Source organism: Pongo abelii, chromosome 11 (assembly GCF_028885655.2).
Source record: "Pongo abelii isolate AG06213 chromosome 11, NHGRI_mPonAbe1-v2.0_pri, whole genome shotgun sequence".
Lineage (NCBI taxonomy): Eukaryota > Metazoa > Chordata > Mammalia > Primates > Hominidae > Pongo > Pongo abelii.
In genome coordinates this window covers 46,584,568-46,606,385 of record NC_071996.2, presented here as the reverse complement: position 1 = coordinate 46,606,385, position 21,818 = coordinate 46,584,568, and the positions used below count along the sequence as shown (strand labels likewise).

Here is a 21,818-nt window from a genome sequence, read left to right as displayed (position 1 = left end):
TTACTTACTTTTTTATTATTCTTTCACAGAAAATACAAAGCCTCCCCCAACTGTTGTTTCTCCTTAGTGCTAACTTTAAGAAGTCACACATATTTCTTCCTGAACACCCAACAGTTTGGTATTCTGTCAGATGTTTTGCAGGGCTTTAGCAAGTCGTTACAGTGAATGTCTTCAAGAAGCAATACATTAGGCAGAGCACTGCAGAGACACCTGTAGAGATCAGCACACCTGCCCTCAAGCAAAAGACAGTAATTAGTTGCTCATCTTCCCTTGCAAACTTCCGCAGTGTTGTTGTACATGAAACACATAGATCACAGCAGTGCTGTCATGAGCTCTGCACTGTTGGAGTTGTTTATGCCCATTCAATTTTTAATGTTTCTATAAGACATTTTGATGGGAACCCTGAGCCCAAAGGGATTTGCATGCTTGATCAAACTTGTGATGATTTAAATATAGAAATAAAGAGAAACCTTTGAATTACTTTGACTGTTAACTTTTAGGACCGTGTTAGTGGAAAACATTTACAGGATACTTGAGGCAAAGATGTGTTTGATCACCCTTTACAACTGTTTTGTTTCATGACAGCAGGTATAGCGCCAGTAAATCTAAACAAGTTCTTTAATGCTTATAGATCCAAGTGCATGTGAATATCTGTATAGCATGGTCTGAATATTTTAAAAAATGATTTTGTACCAGTCACTTTTATTGAAATTAAACCGCTGTCAAGTACCAACCTTTTAGTCCTGCCACATTGTCATATATAGTTTATATTATTAAAGAATGAGATGATAGGCGATTGAACTTTAGTAAAATACAGTAGTATATATGAGTTGGATATATTGGGGCCAGATAAATTATCACTTAAAGTACTTGGATGTCTTTTGATATCATTGTTTTAATTTTAACACTATATATGGTCTAGATACCATAAGGGATAAAAGCTAGTATTTTACCAAGTGACCTTTCAAGTCATTTCTAACAGCTGGGATTCAGTTCTTTGATTATATTTGTGTAGGTTATTAATAAACAGCTTCAATAGAGATTCATTACTGTTTCTTAAGTTATATTGTTTGCAAAATGCTATCATTCCTAATATAGCAAATTCCATTCACATTTATTCTGAGAAAAAAATAACCCTAGTGCCTTGTTATTCAAGCATAGTCTGGTGGCCATACATACAGCATCTTAAATTGGTTCTTGGAGATAAATGGGCATTATGGAGTTGTCAGATTATAGTAAAACTAAAGAAGAAGATGTTATACAGCATTGGACTGTCATTGACAGACTTAGAAACCTTAGATGTTAATAAATGCAGTTATCCCATTGTGCCTTCCAGTTTTTCCTCAATACATTGGTAGAATCTTCCTGTGAGTTTCTGAGCATAGTTTTTGATTAGCTCTTCAGCACAAAATGGAATGAGTGATGTGAATATTTAAAGCTCACCTCTAGATTTTATGTGTGCCTGCCTTTCTTAGCCATATGTAAGCCTAAATGTGGATTAACTGGGGATACTCCATTTGTGACCTGATGATTATGATGCTAGTATGCTAGTATAGACAGAATACTCTTTTTTAAAAAATTTTTTTTTTAGGTAGAGTCTTGCTCTGTCACCCAGGCTGGAGTGCAGTGGTGCAATTTTGGCTCACTGCAACCTCTGCCACCTGCGTTCGGGTGATTCTTATGTCTCAGCCTCCCAAAGTGCTGGGACTGCAGCCACATGCCACCAAGCCCGGCTAATTTTTGTATTTTTAATAGAGACGGGGTTTTGCCATCTTGGCCAGGCTGGTCTCGAACTCGTGACCTCAAGTGATCCACCTGCCTCGGCCTCCGAAAGTGCTGGGATTACAGGCGTGAGCCACCACGCCTGGCCTCTTATATTTTATATGCATAACATTTTGGCTAGCTTATACTTCATTGACTTTCAGGAATTTCACAACAGTCATTCCTAACAATTGGTCTATCTATAGTGGCCTTTGGAATTCCTAATAACTTTATGTTAATGTTGCATAAAACATTTGGCAGTCTGTTTCTTATGTAAAGCTGCTCCATGTGCCCTGAGTCAGAAGCTTACTTGTCTTTTTATCCTTGATACCTAGCTTAATGTGATCAGTCAGTGTTGGTTGGATTAGTGGATGATTGAAAATATTATGTAATGGATATGAATAGCCCATGGAAACAGTAAAGAGTGGATCACACTTAACACTTTTAATAATAGAAATAACTTTTTCTCCTGCTTGTTTTTTTTCAGCATAACCCTTGGTTCATATTTTTTCTAGGATAAGTTCCTATGACTTGATTTTAACTTTACTTCTTTACTGTCAGTTCATCAAAAATATTCTGTGAAAAAACATTATATATTTTTACTGTACTAAAGCTAAGCTCTTCTTATTCTGAGTCACAATCTGGACCCATTTAACTAGTTTAGCTTTATTTTCTATTGTACTATGTTCTCTAGCTGTTGTTTCGCCTCCTGTGCTGGAGAAACTTTTTACTCCTTGTTTCAGGGCAAGTCAAACTTCCACTTCCTGGCGTCATGCCTTGGTCTCTGAGCTCCAATCTCATGAATTTCTGAGTTATTTCTGTTTTCCACCCGCCAGTTAAGAATGAAATCATATGTGTCCCTATGTTTTGCAAAATGGATCTATCTCCAACTAGCTCATAACTTCATTACTATGATTTCTTTCTTTCTTTTTTTTTTTTTTGTATTTTAATTCTTTTCTTTCTGGCATGTGGTAGAATGCTAAGTACTTTGTAGTCACATAGTAAATACTATACACACTTACACACTAGGTAATATCTAGCTTTATAGTAACAAGATAAGCTTCCTCCTAAAGAAAGGAAGACAAAGAAAGATTGGCAGAAAGAAAGGAAGACAAAACAGAAGAAAAGAAAGGAAGGAAGAATAAAAAAGAAAGATCAGCAAGAATATTTTGAGGAATAGGGAAAGAGCAGTAATTCTGGAATTTTAAAAACTTGAGTTTAAATTCTGATTCTGCTTACTAGCTTTGTAATATTGGATGAGGTTCATAATCTTTTGGTGTAAAATGGTAATAATATCTATCTGACAAACTGGTGAGGGTTCAATTATCATGTATATAAAGTGCTTATTGGCATACCCTGGCACACATTCGATGTTAAAGAAATGGTAGCTAACTCTTTTATTTTGCATGTGAGGGAAGAAGTTTAGAGAGCTGACCAAGGGTCATATAGCTAGTAAATTGTGGAGAGAGAATTGAAAACCAGGCCATTCTTACTCTAAAGCAGTGTTTTTCAAACATAGTGCATCTGAGAATTATTTGAAAGACTTGTTAAAACACTGGGCCTCACTCCAGAGTTTCTGGTTCACTAGGTCTGGGGTGAGGCCTGAGAATTTGCATTTCAAACATGTTTCCTGTTGCTGTTGCTGCTGCTACTGGTCCAGGGACCACACTTCGAGAACCAGTGCTTTCTGGCATATTTCTCAGCCCTAGTTGCACCTAAGAAATCACCCTGAGTAGCATCTATAAATTATTGATGAAACCAGAATATCTGGTTATGGCTCCTAAGTGTGGATTTTTAGGTTTTTGTTTTAAGCTGTCCAGGGGATTCTAACGTGCACCCAGGGTAGGAAGCACCACTCTGCCTAAGTGAGGCTCTTTGCAGTTTTTTTCTTAGAAGTGGGTATTAAGTGAAGCAGCTGACCCTGCACCCTCCTGGATGCTCAGTGAGGCAAGGCCTCAGTAGTGTGTTGTTTTTATGCTGTTATGTTTTAAAACAATTGCTTTGGCCTAGAATCCTTTTACTGTTTTAACCTGTTCTACTTGTTTGTGTGGACTGTTTGCATTTCTCCATCTTCACCCTCAGTGTATCCTGAATGCTTTCATCAATCTCTAGGGTGGATTTTCTGTTAATATTTGGCAAAAGCAAGTTATTTAGCAATAGTAGACTTGAAGTATAAAGTAAATAAAGGAATATATCTAATTTTTAAAAAAGCAATCACATTAACAATTTAATGTACTTTCGGAGTTCTGATTATGAGTTTGTTCTTTTTTCTGAGATGCTTTGGAAACCTTACATTTTGTTTTAGAGGACCCAGTTATTGGTTAGAATAGGTAATGATAATTGTGCATCCAGAAGTGTATAAGTAAAAATGTCATAGATTAATTGATAAAGGAGTCATTTTTTCTTTATAGGATTCAGTTGGTAAATATATACAAATCAAGGCATGAAATCATTTACTGGATAAGAGTAGGCAAAATACCACATAATTTCATTAACCTTTAAGCGATGAAATTATAAATCCCTATGCAAATGTTTAAGGTTATCATTGCCTATCACCCCTTTTGATTCCTACAGACGGTTAATTCTTCTCTGTCCTGCTGAGTCTTATTAAAACTTCTGACTGATGTACTTTTATTAAGAGGTTTAGAATTTACCAATTTAAAACACTTGCTTTACACTATTACCTCTAATTTAACTAGGCCCATTAAACACTGTTTTGCAAAGGGAAGAAGTCAATTGCTGTTCCTTTAAAAAATAATAAATTGAAATGAATTTTAAACTCTGCTTAGAGGTGAGCAATTGCTATATACTACTAGGCCTTTTGATAGCTGATTTGTGCCTTTAGTATGCAAATTTTAGGTTTACAGAGATCTAGTGCTTTTATTTAGGAAATATGCCCAGAGGCTAGATTGGTAGGCTTTAGGGAGATAACTGGTTTGGTGTGAAATAAATAGTTGTTAAAGGATCACATGAATTGGGACCCAGAAGATGAAGAGTACACTGAGACAGATTGAGGAAAACTGACTGTACTTCATTTCATTTGGCTATAAATATCACTGAATTAAAAATGAAGACAATGAATGATGGCAACACAAAGCAAATTAATGAAAATAAGCCATTTTTTTGGTGGGCTTTCTGAAGAGTTCTGTCTTCTGAGCAGTTTAAAGAAAGAAGCTTAGTTCACATCATTCTGGGAGGCCAGCCTTTTGAGAGATTGTAGCTTTAGCAGGGGGGAAGGAATGGGTCAACTCCCCTCCCATCCCCCACCAGTCAAGTCAGCAGCATCACTTCTGGTTAGTGAGATGACAGATGTAATAGAAAACCTTACATACAAAACAAGAGGACTCATGGATGCTAGCTTAGGTTGGCAATTGTAGATATTCTGACTTGCAAGTGTTAAACAAATAATAATAAACTTCTAGCTTTGGGAAGTTAGTTTTAAGAGGTCATACACTTGTTTTGTAGCACTGCTCTTTTGGAATCTCTGACTTCCAAACATTTATTTTTCCTTAAATAACTGAAAAATAATGAAATACGTTTCTATATTGATAGCTTGTAGAATCCAGTTTTCTTTTTTCTTTTTCTTTTTTTTTTTTTTACAGTGCGTATATCTGTGTTTTTAGTTGTCTAAGTAATTAGGCCCTCAAGAAATAGAATATTTGAATAGCGTTAGCATTTGAAATGGTCTCTGTGTGCCTATTTGTTGTATGTCTCTGGTGGTAGAAGTGCAGAGGGCGTGGGTGATGATGATGTGTGAAGGTGGGATGCTAGATTCTTTCATTGAGGCTGGAGGTTTGTAGTCTTGTTATCATTAAAGCTTCAAAGAGGTGTGGTGGGTAGGAGTGCCAATGCCACAGTCTAGTAGAGTGAGGAATGAGAATAAGTAATTGGTTCTTGCCAGCCTTAGCAATAGTGGTTTTGGTAGAGTGATGGCTAAGGAAGCCAAGTTATGGTAATTCAAGCACTGAATGAAAGTTGAAGTAAAAACAACAAGCTTTTGTTATTATTTTATGAAGCTTCACAGGGATAGTTGGTAGGGTTGGAAGAACTGTGTTATTGATGAAGGAGAAGAAAGCAGTGGAGAAGAAAAGGAGAAACTGGATAGTGCAAGTTCCTAGAAACAGCATAAATGAATAGGATTCATTGTACAGGTAGAGGTTTTAGTAATGGAAAAGAGGGTCAACCGTGAGATAGGAATGAAAGTGTTATGAGACAGGAAAATTTGCATATGTAGAGTGGGTTCTTAGTTGCAGGCAACAACTAGTTTGAGTTGCATGCAGAGATGCATCACATGCTACTTAATTTGCAGAAGTGCCAAGGAAACAAAGTTGACTATGAATAGCTAGGAACAGTACAAGCCATGAGAAACACCCCATGATACTATTCTAGTAGAAACTTCGCTGCCATTTGCTACTTAGAGCCTATGAGACTAGGGATCATTTAGTAGCATATCTACATAGTTGTTTCAGAAGAACAAAATGCCTTCACTACAAAATTTGATCTCATTTGTAGTTGGCTACTTCCTTGATTTGCTCATTTCTGCTTTCTAAATCTTGAATGGATTTGGTTGAACCTGGGTTCCCTGTGGAAGTCATGATGCAAGAGCATCTGAGAAATGTTTTTAGCTTGAGCTTTGTGAATACAGGAAGTTAGAGTGCATGCTAGAAAGGGATTGGAGTGCAGCCTAGGTAATTCTGGCTCTTGGTCTTTGATTAGCTGCAATCAAGATGTCAGCCAGAGTGACAGTCATTTGAAAGTTAGACTAGCCTGGAGGATCTGCTTAGAAAATGTCTCTCTCACATGGCTGTTACGTTGATTCTGGCTATTTGGCAAGATGCCTTGTGTACCTTTCCCTAGGATGGCTTGAGTGTCCTCACAGCGTGGCAGCTGGCAGCTGGCTTCCCCCAGGAAGATCCAAGAGAGTAAGGAAGAAGCTGTAATATCTTTTAGGACAGACACTGTCACTTCTACTGCATTCTGTTGATCACTCAGACCAACCCTGGTATGAGCAAAGGGATTACACAAAGGCATGAATTCCTTGAGGTGAGGATTATTGGGGGCTCTCTTGGAGGCTGGCTACCTGTACCCTCTTCTCCCCTTTCTTTGACAGCACAAGTTGATCGGATTTATCTGTGGAAGCAAAAAATGAAATTCTTTTAATAGAATGGAACTTGACAAGAATTTGGATAGAATGTGGTTCTTTATATTAAGGGTACACAGTGTGCAGTATTGTCAGCCAGGTTTTAAAGAGATAACGAAATGCTGTTCATTTACTTGTTGTCAGGTTTGTATTCTACAAGCAGAGCTTGTATCATAACATTATCATTCAATCTAGGTATATGTATTTTGAAGTGTAGAGATAATGAGGTAGTGATACTGTCTTCTAGAATAGCTATTCTGTCTTCATCTCTGAAATTCACAGGTCTGGCTAGCTGTCCCTAACGTCATTTCCTGGTCTCAACTCTTTAAGACCCTGAAAGACTCTGAGATTGGAGTGAAGATTTCTGTGACATGCTGGGTGGGTATAGGCTGCTCTCTCATGTCTTGGTCACATCTTCTTGTTTATTTTTTCATATCATGTATCACAGATTGAAATGATATTGCTGATATACTTGTTTGTCACTGCATCCTTCTCCCATTCCCCAAAGTAAAGCTTCAGCAGAATAGGGCTTTGTTGACCTGTTCACTGCTGAGTCCTCAGTACTGAGTGCAGTGCGTGGTAGATGCCCAGAAGGTGATTGTCTAAATACATTATTTTTTGAGAATATATACTACATGATTATTATTTGAAACAGGACACCACAAAAGGTAATTTTTCTCTTCTTCTACTTGATTTCTGTCTTTTCAGCCTTTTTCTTATCCCCCCACCCCCTTTTTTTGGTGACACCTCAGTTCAGGATGTTCTCTGTGGCTGTGAATGCTTTCCCATCTTGTTCACAGTTGGTACCTGGAAGGTTCTCTAACCTTGTTTCTTTCTGATGTAGCCTATTCTGACTCTGGGATTACTATTTAAAGTAATTCTTTTAAAAGATATGTTTGGCTAATTCTGTAATTTTTTTGTTATGTAAACTGTTTGGGAGCCACATTTCCTATTGATTTGATCACACCTTGTTTTTTCCTTGTCATAAATGGTCCTTTTTGGATGAGTTACTGTGTGAGTTCTGACTCTGTCAGAATTGATATTCTTAGGAATCCTGACTTTAATATACACAGAACAGGAAAAGTCATGATAGGCACCCTTGGGTATATATGGTAACATGTTAGTTCTCTTCAAGACTGTGCATGGCTTACAGGGATCACAGGACTGTGTGAGTTAAGCAACAGTTTAAACCTGATGTATTGCTCTCCCAGAAAGTAGTATTCTTAAGGTATTTACCCCAGATCTGCAAGTGTCTGTGTTTCTCTGGGGAGGAACCCCCAAACCTGGAATGCTCATCCATATGCATTCCAACCTGCCTCTGAGATGTTAGGCAAGCCTCAGCAGAGGTTCTTGACAGTTTTTTGGACTATAGACCTTTTGGCAAATCTGACAGACTATTGACCTTCTCCCAGAGATACTTATTTATATAAACCCACAAATTTTACGTATATCATTCAGGAGTGCATAGATTCCTGAAGGCCATCCAATGACCAAGGTTAAACACCTCTAATCTGACTTATTATTATTACTGAGTTACAGATGATTTGGAAAATCTCTGGAGAGACTGAAAATCTCTTATTAATTAAGAATAACCTTAGATTCACTCAGAAAATTTCTGTTCTTGCACATTCTTCTCCCACCTTGGAATATCCAAGAGCCAGAGTAGATCATCCGAATCAGCTCTTGACCAGCTCAAGATTGAGAATTCAGGCTGGGTTTATTTTGAAGGTACTAACTATGTCTTTTGTGATCTTACAGGTATCTCTGCATTAGCTAGATTGGACATATGTAAAGGGACATCAGTATATCTGGATCATCAGGTAAGCAGATGGGACTTCATTTTTATATCTCCATCAATTCCGTCCTCTGGCAATATGCGGGCATTTTCTATCATGTCTTGTTGTGGGTCAGTAAGATGATTGATATTTCTAAAGAGAAGGAAGCAGGCTTTTTAAAGTTTCACCAGATTATTTCCCTGCTGCTTAAAGTCAGATTTCTTCATTTTTATTTCATTATTAGTTCATGTATTCATACATCTATAGTAGATAATAATTCTCTACTTTTCTTTTAATGTATATTCTTTGGAGAGTTGTGGACAGCTCTCATATTGTTCCTTGGTTGTCAGCCAAGTTATAGACATTTAACTCCTTTAATCTTTCTTTGTAATTGAGTTAGCTTGGCTGCCTTTTCCAGATTTTCCCCTCGTTTTATGGTACCATTAATAAACAGAAAATCAGTCTATTGCCTGGCTTCTTCTACACCTTTCATTCTTTTTGTTTTCTGTTTTTGCCTCATATTCCTTGTTGAACTAAGGCCAGCCAGACATTCTCTGGACCACTTTGGCACTACATGAATGCCTTGCCTGCAACTATCAGTGTCCCATGCAGTAATACCATCAGCAGTATGTCCTAGAGAAAAAAGAAATATAAAAGGCGAGCAGTGAGGAGCAAAATAATGCATTCTTTAATTACATGGCAGACTTACCCTTACCACCCAAAGTGAATCATTGTACCTGAGCCCTTTAACACAGCTTTTGTCATCCTAAAGTGCTGTGCATGGGCACTAATTTGAATAATAAGAGAAGCGTGTATATTGTTTGAAGTTTGCCCACTGTTCTCACTTGATTCCTTCCCCATGTTCTCACTCCCCCACTGCCTTTCTCAACACAGATCGTGACTTGTTATCAGATTCTGTGGCCGTGAACAAAACTGGGCAGGGGATCATTTTGCCAGAAATTAGATAGGCTCAGGTGGTAAATGCTCCATGTCTCCATGTATAACATCTGAGGCAAGTGCTTCAGTTCTTGCTATTTCTGTAACAGCTATTGGTCTTCTTTTAACAGCTGATTCAATGGCATTGTGCAGGAGGAAAGGACTAGTAGACGTTTGGTGCTATTTATCAACACTGTATTAGTTGCACAACTTTTTTCCCCTCTGATTGGCAGGGAGAAGCATACTGCTTCTAGATGATGCTGAGCTTAGTGTAAAATATGCCAGCATGGGATCTGAGCTGACACAGTTCATTCTTCTTTTCATTTGGTTTGTAGAAAATGGACCTCTCCCTTTACTTATCTTGTGCATTAGAAAGAAAAAAGGTCATACATCTAGGAGCTAATGGCTTATTGGTGTCTTTTAGTCACCAGATTCAGATAGTATATTTAGTTGAAGGTTGCAGCAGCACACACTCGGCTTTCGCATTTGTGTTAGCTTCACTTCTAGTACAGAATTGAATAGGATCGAAGAGACGGTTTTCCTGTTTGTGTCTGTGGCAACTTTTTCGATGATTTGTGGTTTAATTCTTTAAACATTTTTCATCACTTATCAGCTCTTTCTCTGTGAAGGCTTAAAATATTCAGATTCTAATATTATAATCTTTTCATCAGATTATTTAATTTTGGAGAAGTCAAGGTCAGAATAGCAGCTGACACAGTTGTCTCTGAATAGTGACCTAAAAATTATAATACTGCTTTTTTTTTGGCCTGGATTTTATGGTCTGCCTTCGTGGCATCAGATTTTTAAATAAGATTATGTGATTGTGAATCATGTATTTCTTGGTCTCTGGCCTCTTAAACAGGTAACTATATGACTTGGACCCTTTTTAAGTCTGTTTTTTAAAAAATGTTAATCTCTCACATGGCTTTTAAACTGTTGACAGTATTGTACTTGACATTAATTTTGTTAGGCAGTTAATGCATTCTTAGGCATAACTTTGTTTCTTGGGTCTTTTCAAGACCTGTCAAAGAAAACAAAATGCTAACCTGACTTTAAAGGGGCAAGAAAATCCCCCCCAAACTATATTATTCTTTGTTCTCTATGTGCATCAAAGTGACAATCCCACACTGTCTCAATTGAGGGAGTCTAGCACAAAAATGAAAAACAGCCTGGCACTGTTATAGGCTTGCAGCCAAAATGTTTTGTGTAGCTTGGTTCTGGCAGTGGTTTTTGTAAGGCAGAGGGTCTACCCTCACAGCATCACCGAAGGAAAGCAGGCAGCCTTAGTCTTTCCCACTTACACCATTATTTCCCCCTCTTCTCTTCCTCTTTCTTCACACAGACCACCATTGTGAAAAGAAATATTTTTTTCTGAAATAGAAATATCATTCCCCTTACAACTTCCACATTTAGTAAGTGGCTTTGTTCCTTATAGAAGTTGGTGCTAAATTTGCCTTTTCCACTCTCTTAGATATTTTCTTTACAGTTACATTTTTGCTACTATTGCTAACTTTGGTCATGTTGACACAGTATTTTTGATTGGTTGGAATCTTGTCTGCTTCAGAATTTATTATTTGAATGGAAACTTTTGAGTAATATTTGCCTGTATTATATGGATTTTTATGCCAAGATATCTCCTGTTGAGACCAAAATGTCTGCCATTGTTTTCTATTTTTGTCTAAAATTCAGGGTCAGTTTATATCTTTAACAAATTGAATACTCACTTTTAGAGTGTCTGATAAGTCTTGGTAGATAATCAAGTGAACTTCCATTAAAATAAAGGATGTGCATTTAAAATATTTTTCCTTTGAAATAAAAAATGCAAGGTAAAACACAGAAGTGTTTTTAAGTTTACCAATTCTCGCAAAATTATAGTTAGTGCCCTACCATTAGGAGTGTGAAAATGTGGCATAATGAGTTTTAAATAGAGATGATTTGAGCAGGAGACTAGATTTTCACTATGAGCAAGCATTCTGTGAAATTTCATAGAATGTTCCTCACAATGTAAATATATTTTCTGTTGTATTAAGCAAAACAAATGATTTACTTTCAGGTGATCTATTTTTAAAATTAGATTTTTTAGAGTGATCTATTTTAAAAATTAGTTTTGCAATCAAGATAAGAACAGTTAATAGTCAGAATATGTTTTTATAGGAGGAGATTGATATTATTTTGACTGATCTTTATTTTAAAAATTGTCAATTATTTTTGGCAATAAGAAAATTACTTTGAGAAGAAAAACTCGTGTATTTTTGTAACAGTGTAACAAATGTGACTGAAAAGGAAGTAAACAGTGGCTCATGTTTGAATTATTAATGTGAAACATTTTTATATGCCATATATACTGGGAAATATATCTATTATGGGTACTTTAAGATAAAATTGTGCAATCTAACAGTTGTTTCTTTTCTAGGGATTTATTTTTAATTTAGAAAACACTTTAAAATTATTAAAAGAATTTGTAAAACAGAGGTGTATCAGCAGTATGCATTAAATAAACTCACCTGTTATTTTCTCTCATTCAGAACAGGCTCAGCAACATATTGGTTCACTACTTTCGCAAAACAAACAAATACTCAAATTGCTTTGTATGCATAATGCACATGTAATAAATGCTACAATTCCCCATTGCTCCCAATGCTATCTTTTTAAATTTGCAAAATGGCTTTTTTTATGCAGAGCTACTAAAATGAATCTGGGTGGGATGCCTGTTAAGTTATATGAATTAAATCTTTAGGTCAACATTTTAAACTTCTGAATTCTGACAGTTTTGCGAAGGCATGCCAGCAAAACTTTTTTCACTTGATCCAGTTAAGTTCATGACTGTCTGTCTTGAATCCCCTGTGCCAAGGTCTGATAATGTTAACATTAGCGAGTAAAGATACACACACACACACACACACACAAACAAACCTCTTTCATTCTGTGTATAGTGAATAATGTTTATTGCATGTTAACCACTATTCAGTGACTTTAAATACACTTTCTGCGGTGGTTTAATTTTTATTTGCAGTGAAGCCCTTTATTTTTTCTGTGGTAAGAATATATCTTTCAGTGATTTAGGACAATGTGAATTGTCCTATTTATTTATTCTAACTACACACAGAGGCATAGGAGAAATATTTAAGAGCCATAATGTTTAAGCAGTTTTTTGGTAAATACGGTTGAGTTTTTCATTTTTGTAGAATAGAATTTATAGACAATAAATTGTATAGTTTTAATTCAGAACACATAGCAAAGCTATTATATCTTTTTAGTTTGACATTTTATATTTTTTAGGAATATAATATAGTAACTTAATCATTATATTTGTAAAAACATGGAGAAACAAATTTATTAAGAGATAACAGCAAAATTGAATAAATACTGTTGATTATTTTAGCTAGGATTTTACTATATTAAGTACCAAGTTTATAATTATAACTAGTACTTCATTTCATTTGAATGTCAATATAGCTTTCAAACATGACTTTTGGCGAGGTGATTTGAATGTCTTGTTTGATATCAAATATTGGTAATGTAATAACAAATAGTGATTTTTAAGTTTATGTGGTCAAAATGGGTAATCTTCCCTTAAGCATATGGTACATACTTTAGTGTCAAAATTCAATAGATAGTATTGCATGAAAGAGTACTTGTTAATTCAGTTGTTTGATTTTTCCTCTTAATTTTTGATACGTTTTAATTTCTCCCACCCTCTGACATATTATTCTGTAGAATACTTTTACAAGTATTTCGTATGTTTTCTATGGCATCTCACACTGCTCACTTTTTATCTATAGTACCATATGAGTTCTTCTTTTTTAGGTTTACACTGCATATTTTAAGCTGCTGATAGTGTAAGTAGATTGCAAGGTAAAGTGACATTTAGCTTTTTGAGTTAGCTTCATTTTTAGCATGAGAACAGGTTTTTTTTCCCCTGTCCTAAATCTTCTCATATTTCCCATTAAAACAATCTTACTAACATTGAACAAAGAAATTCAGGGATTTGGCTAAAGCAGCAATTGAAATGCATCAAAAAGTGGCTACTACAATACAATTTTATTAATGAGTGATCTACATTGGTTCCAGCTGTGTCCATGTGATTAGGCCTTCACCAGGCAACAATGGGTATTTCCCTATTGCTTTTATTTGATTTCCAAGAATGTGTCATCTGTTACATCAGCCTCTGCCAATATGCCCCTGTAAAAGTGTTTTTTTTTTTTCCTTCTAAATTTCTGAAGCATAAGTTGAATACCCACACATAGCCCTGCTGAAATATTGTTTTTATTGAATGGTGGCCTAGGTTTGTATGCCTGGTGTTGCATACCAAAATCTCAGAATGTAAATTAAAGTAAATGTTTATTAAGTTTATCAGTAAATTTTTGGAAGTGTGGTTGCCTGGTAATGCTAAAGATAGACTATTTTAGCTTTTACATTTTCATCTTAATATTTTATTACAGTGGTATAATGTGTTATAGAGGTGGACAAGCTTGCAGATTGAAGTGGGGATTGTCCAGATTGTTCCCTTCCCTGGACCATATGGTATAGTTCTAAAAGCCTTTTGTACGCTGTCTGTTCAGTTTATTGTAAACTCAATCTTCAGTGCACCTAAAAAGATAACCAAATAAAAGTGAGCCTGAGAAAACGGACTTCATATCATATAAGGACCCCAGATATATATTTTTGAAAGGAGATAACTGAAAATGAAATTGAAGTTGAGATGATATTATAAACAAGGGAGATTTGTCATTCTCTGAATTTTTTTTATATCACATGGATTTTCATAGATTGTCTTTGAATACTGCTTTTAAAATGAAAGCATTTATGTTATGTGACTATAGTTATTATGCTTATTTATCCCATTCTTAGAGTTTCAGGAAAAAGAATGTAGCATTGTTCTGTTTTACAGAGGAAGCTTCTACCTGTGACTGATGGTAAGGAATATATAAACTACAGGTTTTATGAATATGTGGATTTTTTGACTTACCTTCGTGAGAATTTAGGCTAGATAACTCAGTAATTTCACTCTGTGAGGAATTACCTATACCCAGAGTTGAAAGGTTTCTAATTCTTATTTGCTTTCCTTTCTTCCCCCCACCCCAACTTAATATGTTTCTATAGTTCTATTTTAGGAAAATAGAGTAAGAGATTGCTTATCCCATATGCTAAGATCCTTTAGAAGCAGGAATGAGTGATTTCTCCTGACTCTCACTCTCCTTCCCTCCAAAGTAAGCCACTGTTTGAGAAGAGCATTAGACATTACCCACTGCTTTTTGGCATAAGAGATTTGAAGTTGAAATTCTACCAAATTGGGGGATAAAAAGGAGAGCCTGTGAAGAACATGATTCTTTACTCTATCATTACCCTGACCCACTGAAAGGGTAACTGAGGGGAACTCAAATGTTATTGGAATGTGTAATTTTCCTTTGAATGGCCACAGTGAAATATATTTCAACAAAAAAGGCGGAACAAGTATATGTGGTGTACGGAGTTGATGGTGATTGAAATTAATGAATCTTTTCAGCACTGTACAATAGAAATTATCCCAAGAATAGTACACATTTAGAATTTGTCCGAGAGAAACATACATGGAGAATGATTATTGTGTTATTATTACCTTAGGGAGATGACTAGAGATAGATGGAATATTAAATAATACAATAATGCTAGTGGTAAATTAGACACAAAGTATTTGTTGGGATATACACTTTCCAAATTCAAAAAGTTTTCTAAAACAGAATCATTGATTTCAAGTGTGTGTGTGGAGTGTTCCCTATTTAAAAAAAATACTGTTGTTTTGTAATCTCTCATTTTTTTTTTTTTTTTTTGGGACAGAGTCTTGCTCTGTCACCAAAGCTGGAGTGCAGTGGCGCGATCTTGGCTCACCACAACCTCTGCCTCCCGGGTTCAAGCAATTCTCTTGCCTCAGCCTCCTGAATAGCTGGGATTACAGGCACATGCCACCACGCCTGGCTAATTTTGTATTTTTAGTAGAGACAGGGTTTCTGCATGTTGATCAGGCTCATCTTGAACTCCCGACCTTAGGTGATCTGCCTGCCTCAGCCTCCCAAAGTGCTGGGATTGCAGGCGTGAGCCACTGCGCCCGGCCTTTCATTTATTCTTAAGCCACTTTCTAAGGTGCCCACAAAATTGAAAAGCATAGTTTACACTTTCACACAAATTAGATCCCTCCCTTTTTCTCTCCCCCCCATTCTCCTTCTTTTCTCCTTTCTTCCTAACCTTCAGCTATTTACTTATATGTGTGTATTATATATATGAATGCTATATACCATACTATAGAAAAATGTTATTTTAATAGATTTGAGGGATTGAAGGTTCCACTTAAAATAAAAATCTTGTAATAACTATGCAACAAATGGGTTTATATGGAGGAATTTGACCATGTTTATAGAAGTAATTCAGATTACAGAAAATTGTAGAAGTGTACATTCAAAATTCTTTTTTTTTTTTCTAGCTAGTAAGGACTGGATTATAGTTTAAGAAAGGAGGAACCATAAAGAGTCTAACTGAAGTATCTCTGTTTTAACGGTAAAAATGCCTCTGGCTCTAAGTAGTAGAAAATCTTACTGACATTGATTTAAATGAGTTAGGGTTTTATTTGTCTCATAAGAATCAGAAGGCAGTTAGTTCACAGGTAACTGATACTATCAGGGATCCAGGTAATGTCTTACTTCCCCACCATCCTTAGCATGTTACTTTTGCCTCTTATTTCACTTTCAAGCAGGAAGAACAAAGGGAGAGCTCAGAAACTTTCTTCCCTTGGATACTTTCTCTTTTTCTTTAGAAAGGGATGTTTACTCACAGGGACTTCTGTCTAATTCTCATTGGTCAAAAGTATATGTCCCATATAACCATCTCTAGAATGAGGTAACAAGTGTTTTCGCTTTCTAGCCCCTAGAGTGAGATAATGAGTGTTTTAGCTTTCTAGCCTCTTTTGGAGGAAGGCAAGGAGAATGGGAATTAGAATGAGTGTTGAATGAGCCATTCTAAAGTTATCTGCTGTACTTCCTTAATTCCTTTGCACAGTTAGTTTGGACTTTTGAAACTCTCTGGATACTTGGTTTATATAGTAACTTGCTATTGGTTGTCTTTTGAACAGTTAGTGCATATGTGTTGGTATTGTTATGTTTCCATTTCTGAGGACAGGAACTGTAATTGGGTCATCTTGGTGTCTTTACGCTTAGCACAGTGCCTACATGTTGAACCTCAATAATCCCTTCTTGAATGAATGACTGAATATTAAGAAATATATTTGTTAATATTATGGGTATAAATCATTTATACATTTAAAGGATATTATAATATTTTTAATTTGTGAGGGTTTGTGGACTAAATTTTGTAGAATTGTTTGTTATTGCTAAGGGGACATCAGTGTAATAATGTCCAAGTTGTTTTGAAAAAAAGGAAAGTCCTCAAAATGGTTTAGTACCAATGTTTGTTGGGGACTGGGTATTCCATGAGTAAATAAGAAACGTGATTGCTTTTAACTCTATGCATAGACTATTGTTTAAACAAAGATATTTTGTAGTACTCATATGTTAAGATCTCAGTTTTTAAAGAAATAGGCAATCGGAATTTATTCAAAAGGCAAACAGGTCATCTGATAATTTATATTACTGATGCTGATTTACAGGTCTTTGGAAGCGTCATATGGCTAAAGACATATTAAATCAGATTTTGCATTAGTTGACATTTGAGTATATATGTTTTTAAATTCTTAGATGGACAGCTTTATACTTTTTAATACACAAGCAAATGGTTATGTACAATAGAATTTCATGTCCAAAAGAAATCTTAAGAGGTCATCTTTACATCTGCTTGTTTTGCCCGTAACTGTCTTAGAAGGATGCAGACTACCTCTTCATTTAAAATCTGCAGAAGGAATGGCTCAGACTTGGTAGGAATCAGTATCTTACAACTCCTCCAGTGTCTAAGTTAAATTCTCTTTATTGTATTTCCGTTCAGTTTCTGTTATTTTAACCTCAGAGGACAAAATGAACAACTATCTACTATCTCCCATACAACATCCCCTATATAACCCTATTTTAATAAATTCCTCTCTTTTCATTGATGATGGCAGGGTTGTTTGTACCTTAATTACTAAAACAGTCTGTGCATGGATAGAACTTATTCAAAGCAGGGAATGTATTCAAGTGTCTGGAACTCAAATTTTCTATCTGAGCAGTTTATAGTCACTAAGAATAAAGGAAGCCCTTTTAATATTCAAAAGCAGTACTAGGAGAAGGGTGCTTACATAATCACAATGTAGGCAAAATAATTTCCTAGATTTGAACTCAGAATTGGGTATTGGTAGTTTTATTTGGCCCTTAAGCAGATCTTCTGGTCATACTTTTGGAAGTAATAAAGGTCAGCACTTTGCACTTAAAAAAGTGCATGTAAAATATCAGCCCTCCCTCGTTATTTTTACCTTTATTCTCAGTGATCAGTATAGTGTCTGGCTCACAGTATGCACTTAGTAAATGTTTGTTAAATAAATTGTAAGTATCCCTTGATAATGCTTCTAACATGGGTAGCTTTTTGCTTTGCATTTCTCCATTCCTCTGTATTTCATGCTGTCCAATAAACACACTTTATTTTTTACTGTCTTTATCTTTCTATTCAATGATATTGGCCATGATTTAGGATTTATTTGAAGATCTGAATACCGTAGTAATACCTGAACAATTCATTTTGTGATGACACTGTAATTTTCAAATTCAGGAATACCTCTTTTGTTTTATTCCTCATAAGGTAGTGACTTAATTATAGCCTATTGATGAGAATTCAGAATAGATTAACTGAATATTGTGTACAAGGCACTTTGCTGGGTTATGAGTAGTTACAAACATGAATTGTACATAAACTTTGCTGCCAAGAAATTGAGATCTGATTGGGAGATACACATACACATATACTGTATAACTATAGTATAAGAGGGATTGTGGTGACTGCTGTAAATGGGGTAAAAGCAAAATTTAGGGCACTACAGAGGAAGGCGTAATTATTTCTGACTAGCTGAATATGGGTGAGTAATTGACTAAGTCTTGATGGATGAGATGAAATTTGAATAGAGTCTTGAACTATATGTAGGAATTTGACAGGTCATGAAGGCAAAAGGTTTCAGAGAGGAGAAACAGCAGGAGCAGTACTTGCAGGTAGGAATGTGTATGGAGTGTTTGATAAAATAGAATGGTTTTAGTATTTAGAGTAATAGTGTGTCTGTGGGAGTGACAGAAATTGAGGCTAGAATGGAGCTTGGAACCAAATTGTAAGGGGTCTTATTTCCTGTTAAATAATTTTCTTTATTTCATAGAAAAAGTATAGGTTTTTGAGTGGAAAAGTGACATCGAGATATCTATAAATTTCGGAGGAAGAATGGAAGACGTTAAATGTAGCTATAGGTAGGGAGATGAGTTAGAAGGCTGATGAATAGGTCATGTTGAAGATGATAAGAGAGGCTGGAGGCAGCAGAGCTTGGAAAGAAGGTCTGATACCAGAGGCCTGGGGTGGGTCAGATGCCCTGTGGCCTGTTGATTTGCTTAGAGGTGTGCAGCAGTGTACTGGCTCCCAATAGAAGGTGCTTTCCGATTTTGAGTCTTCCTTCTACCTATACCATTTTGGTGGACTGTGGAACATGCTCCCACTCGCTGCACCTGAGAGATCAAATATTGCAAATATTTTAGCTTGAATTCTAGAAGGAAGCAAAAGGAGAATTTGAATAGTTATGTGAGCCAAGGATGTCTGCCACATTTCCTCAATTCTGTATTTCCTGGGCTCTTGGTTCACCTTCTTGAACTATTTGTATAACTTGCTATTGGTCCTTCTTTGAGACCCTGCTCAAATGTTCTACATTTATCATTCTGTATTGAAGTTATATCCAGGCCTGAGACCCGAGACTATATTTGGGTCATGATAATATCACAAAACAGTTACTTTAATTTTTAGAATGTAATAATAAATGCTTGTTGAATAAAGCAAATTCGTTTATGTTTTGTGGTTGTACAGAGCTTCCTACTCTTTGCACATACCAAGCATATGTCTATCAGGGTCTTGCTGTGCCTGTTGCTTAGATCCAGATCTGCATACTCCCCAATCCCCTCGCCCCTTCTTCTGATTTCTGTTTAGATGTCACCTCGTTATCAGCAAGGTGTTTTCTCACAACCCTGTATAAAATAACCTCCTCACACCAGCCCTCAGTAGCTCCTATCCTCTGTTACCATGTGTTATTTTTCTTTATAGGTGCCCTCATCTGACATACATTTAACTTGATGCTGGTGTTTTTACTCCAATTAGAAAGAAATTGTTTGTGATAAGAGTCCCGTTTGCTTTGTTACCTAATTTATCCCCAAGCATGCAGAACAATGATGAGCAGGCACTTAGTAGGCACAATAAGTATTTGTTGAATGAATGAATGGTAGAGATTAGGCTGAAAAGGATACAAAACATTCACATACAGGTTTGTTTATAAGTTTATCCAAGCCATGGCATTGTTGTTATAAGTTTTATGATATGAAATCATTAATATTTCTCTCAGAAAATAAAAAAGAATTCTATTTTCTATAGATTGTGCCTGTGAAATCTAATTATGGATTAGTATTTGTTTTAAAAACATTTGAATGCCAAGCATATCCAGTCAGAAAACACTTTTATTATCCATGCCAGCTTAATTTTTAAGGCAGTGAAATGGAAGACTGTCATTCCAGTAAGCAACTTATTTTCATTTGTGAGAATAGAATATTTTGAGTATTCTAATTGATTTTTGAAGATGGTTTTACAAGAAAATAATCCTTGTTTCTGTACATTGTACATTTGCCTTTAGGATGGAAGGAAGCTAGAAACAGGCCTGGAAATTATTTGCTCAGAAAGGTACAAGCTATAACTGAATTGATTTTTGACAAATGTATCAGGAGGAGGGTCAGTCAGGCCCAAGGTGAAAGGTAAATCTTGGGATTCTCAACACTTTAAAGATATTTTAAAAATCATTTTATATGTATATTTAAAGTTTGTAAAGAGATTCCAGACTGTCATGAGCTCAAGACTATTTTTTACTGTATTTTATGTCAAATTTCACCTGGATATTTTTCTAGAAATCTTAAGTCTATAATTGGGCAGTAAAAAAGTTGGTTATCAAATCAATATTATTATATGGCTTTTAGTGTCATAAGAATTCCCTTTTGGAAACCCATAAAAGCTCATTTTTTCTCACTATAAACTTTATCTGTCAGTTTTCTAGAAGGTCAGAGTACTAATGTTGGAGGTGACCTGCTCTGGGACAAAGAATCAACAAAGTGGTAGTAAAGTTAAAAAATGCCACATGGTGCTTTCCTAAGATTAGGATTTCTTTTTCATATCAAGTTTGTGCTTATTTTAAAATATGGAAAGTTATATGTCGATAAGCATAGTCTTCATACCCATCTAAATAGATAAAATAAGATTGCGTCTAGTTTTTGTATTTATATATTTCATAGTTTATTAGTTTTTTTTGTTTTCTGGAAATAACTTCTTAATTATTTGTATACTTTTAGTAGTTTGATTTCTTGCTAGAGTTGTAAGTTAGGTTTTTTTGGAATGGGTGGTTTAAAAAATGAAATGTGATGAAATGGTTGTGTTGGAAAACAATTCCAGGAACAGAGTTATTTCATATTACTTGAAAATGAAACATGTTGTTTAGATTGTAAAAAGTACTAGAGCTTGTAGATTCCCTTTAAAAATATTTCTCTACTAAGTCTGAGTTGCCACTGATTAATATTTATTGATTTTCCATTCACATGTTGCGTGTATATAAATAAAGGACAAATCTGAGTGGTTATGAGAAATCTTTTAAAATGCAAATCTTTATCTCTTTTAGTTGACTATCCAATCAGTCCTCGCTCCGTTTTTTAACATGTGCAATACATATGGATGATTATACAATAACATTTTCCAGCTTTCTTTTCTTTTCTTTTTCTTTTTTTTTTTTTGAGACACAGTCTCGCTCTGTCCCCCAGGCTGGAGTGCAGTGGCGCCATCTCAGCTCACTGCAAGCTCCGCCTCCCGGGTTCACTCCATTCTCCTGCCTCAGCCTCCCGAGTAGCTGGGACTACAGGTGCCTGCCACCACGCCCGGCTAATTTTTTTGTATTTTTAGTAGAGACAGGGTTTCACCATGTTAGCCAAGATGGTCTTGATCTCCTGACCTCGTGATCCACCTGCCTTGGCCTCTCA

General features: G+C 35.7%; 1 protein-coding gene across 1 annotated transcript in view; it reads left to right on the top strand.

Moving 5' to 3' along the window:
• Positions 1 to 8,659: 8,659 nt before the first annotated feature.
• Positions 8,660 to 21,818, top strand: part of GTDC1 (glycosyltransferase like domain containing 1) — a gene marked incomplete at its 5' end in the record, with an annotated part of 284,050 nt that continues 270,891 nt past the window's right edge. Inside the window, 1 exon segment of the mRNA NM_001133298.1 lies at positions 8,660 to 8,721.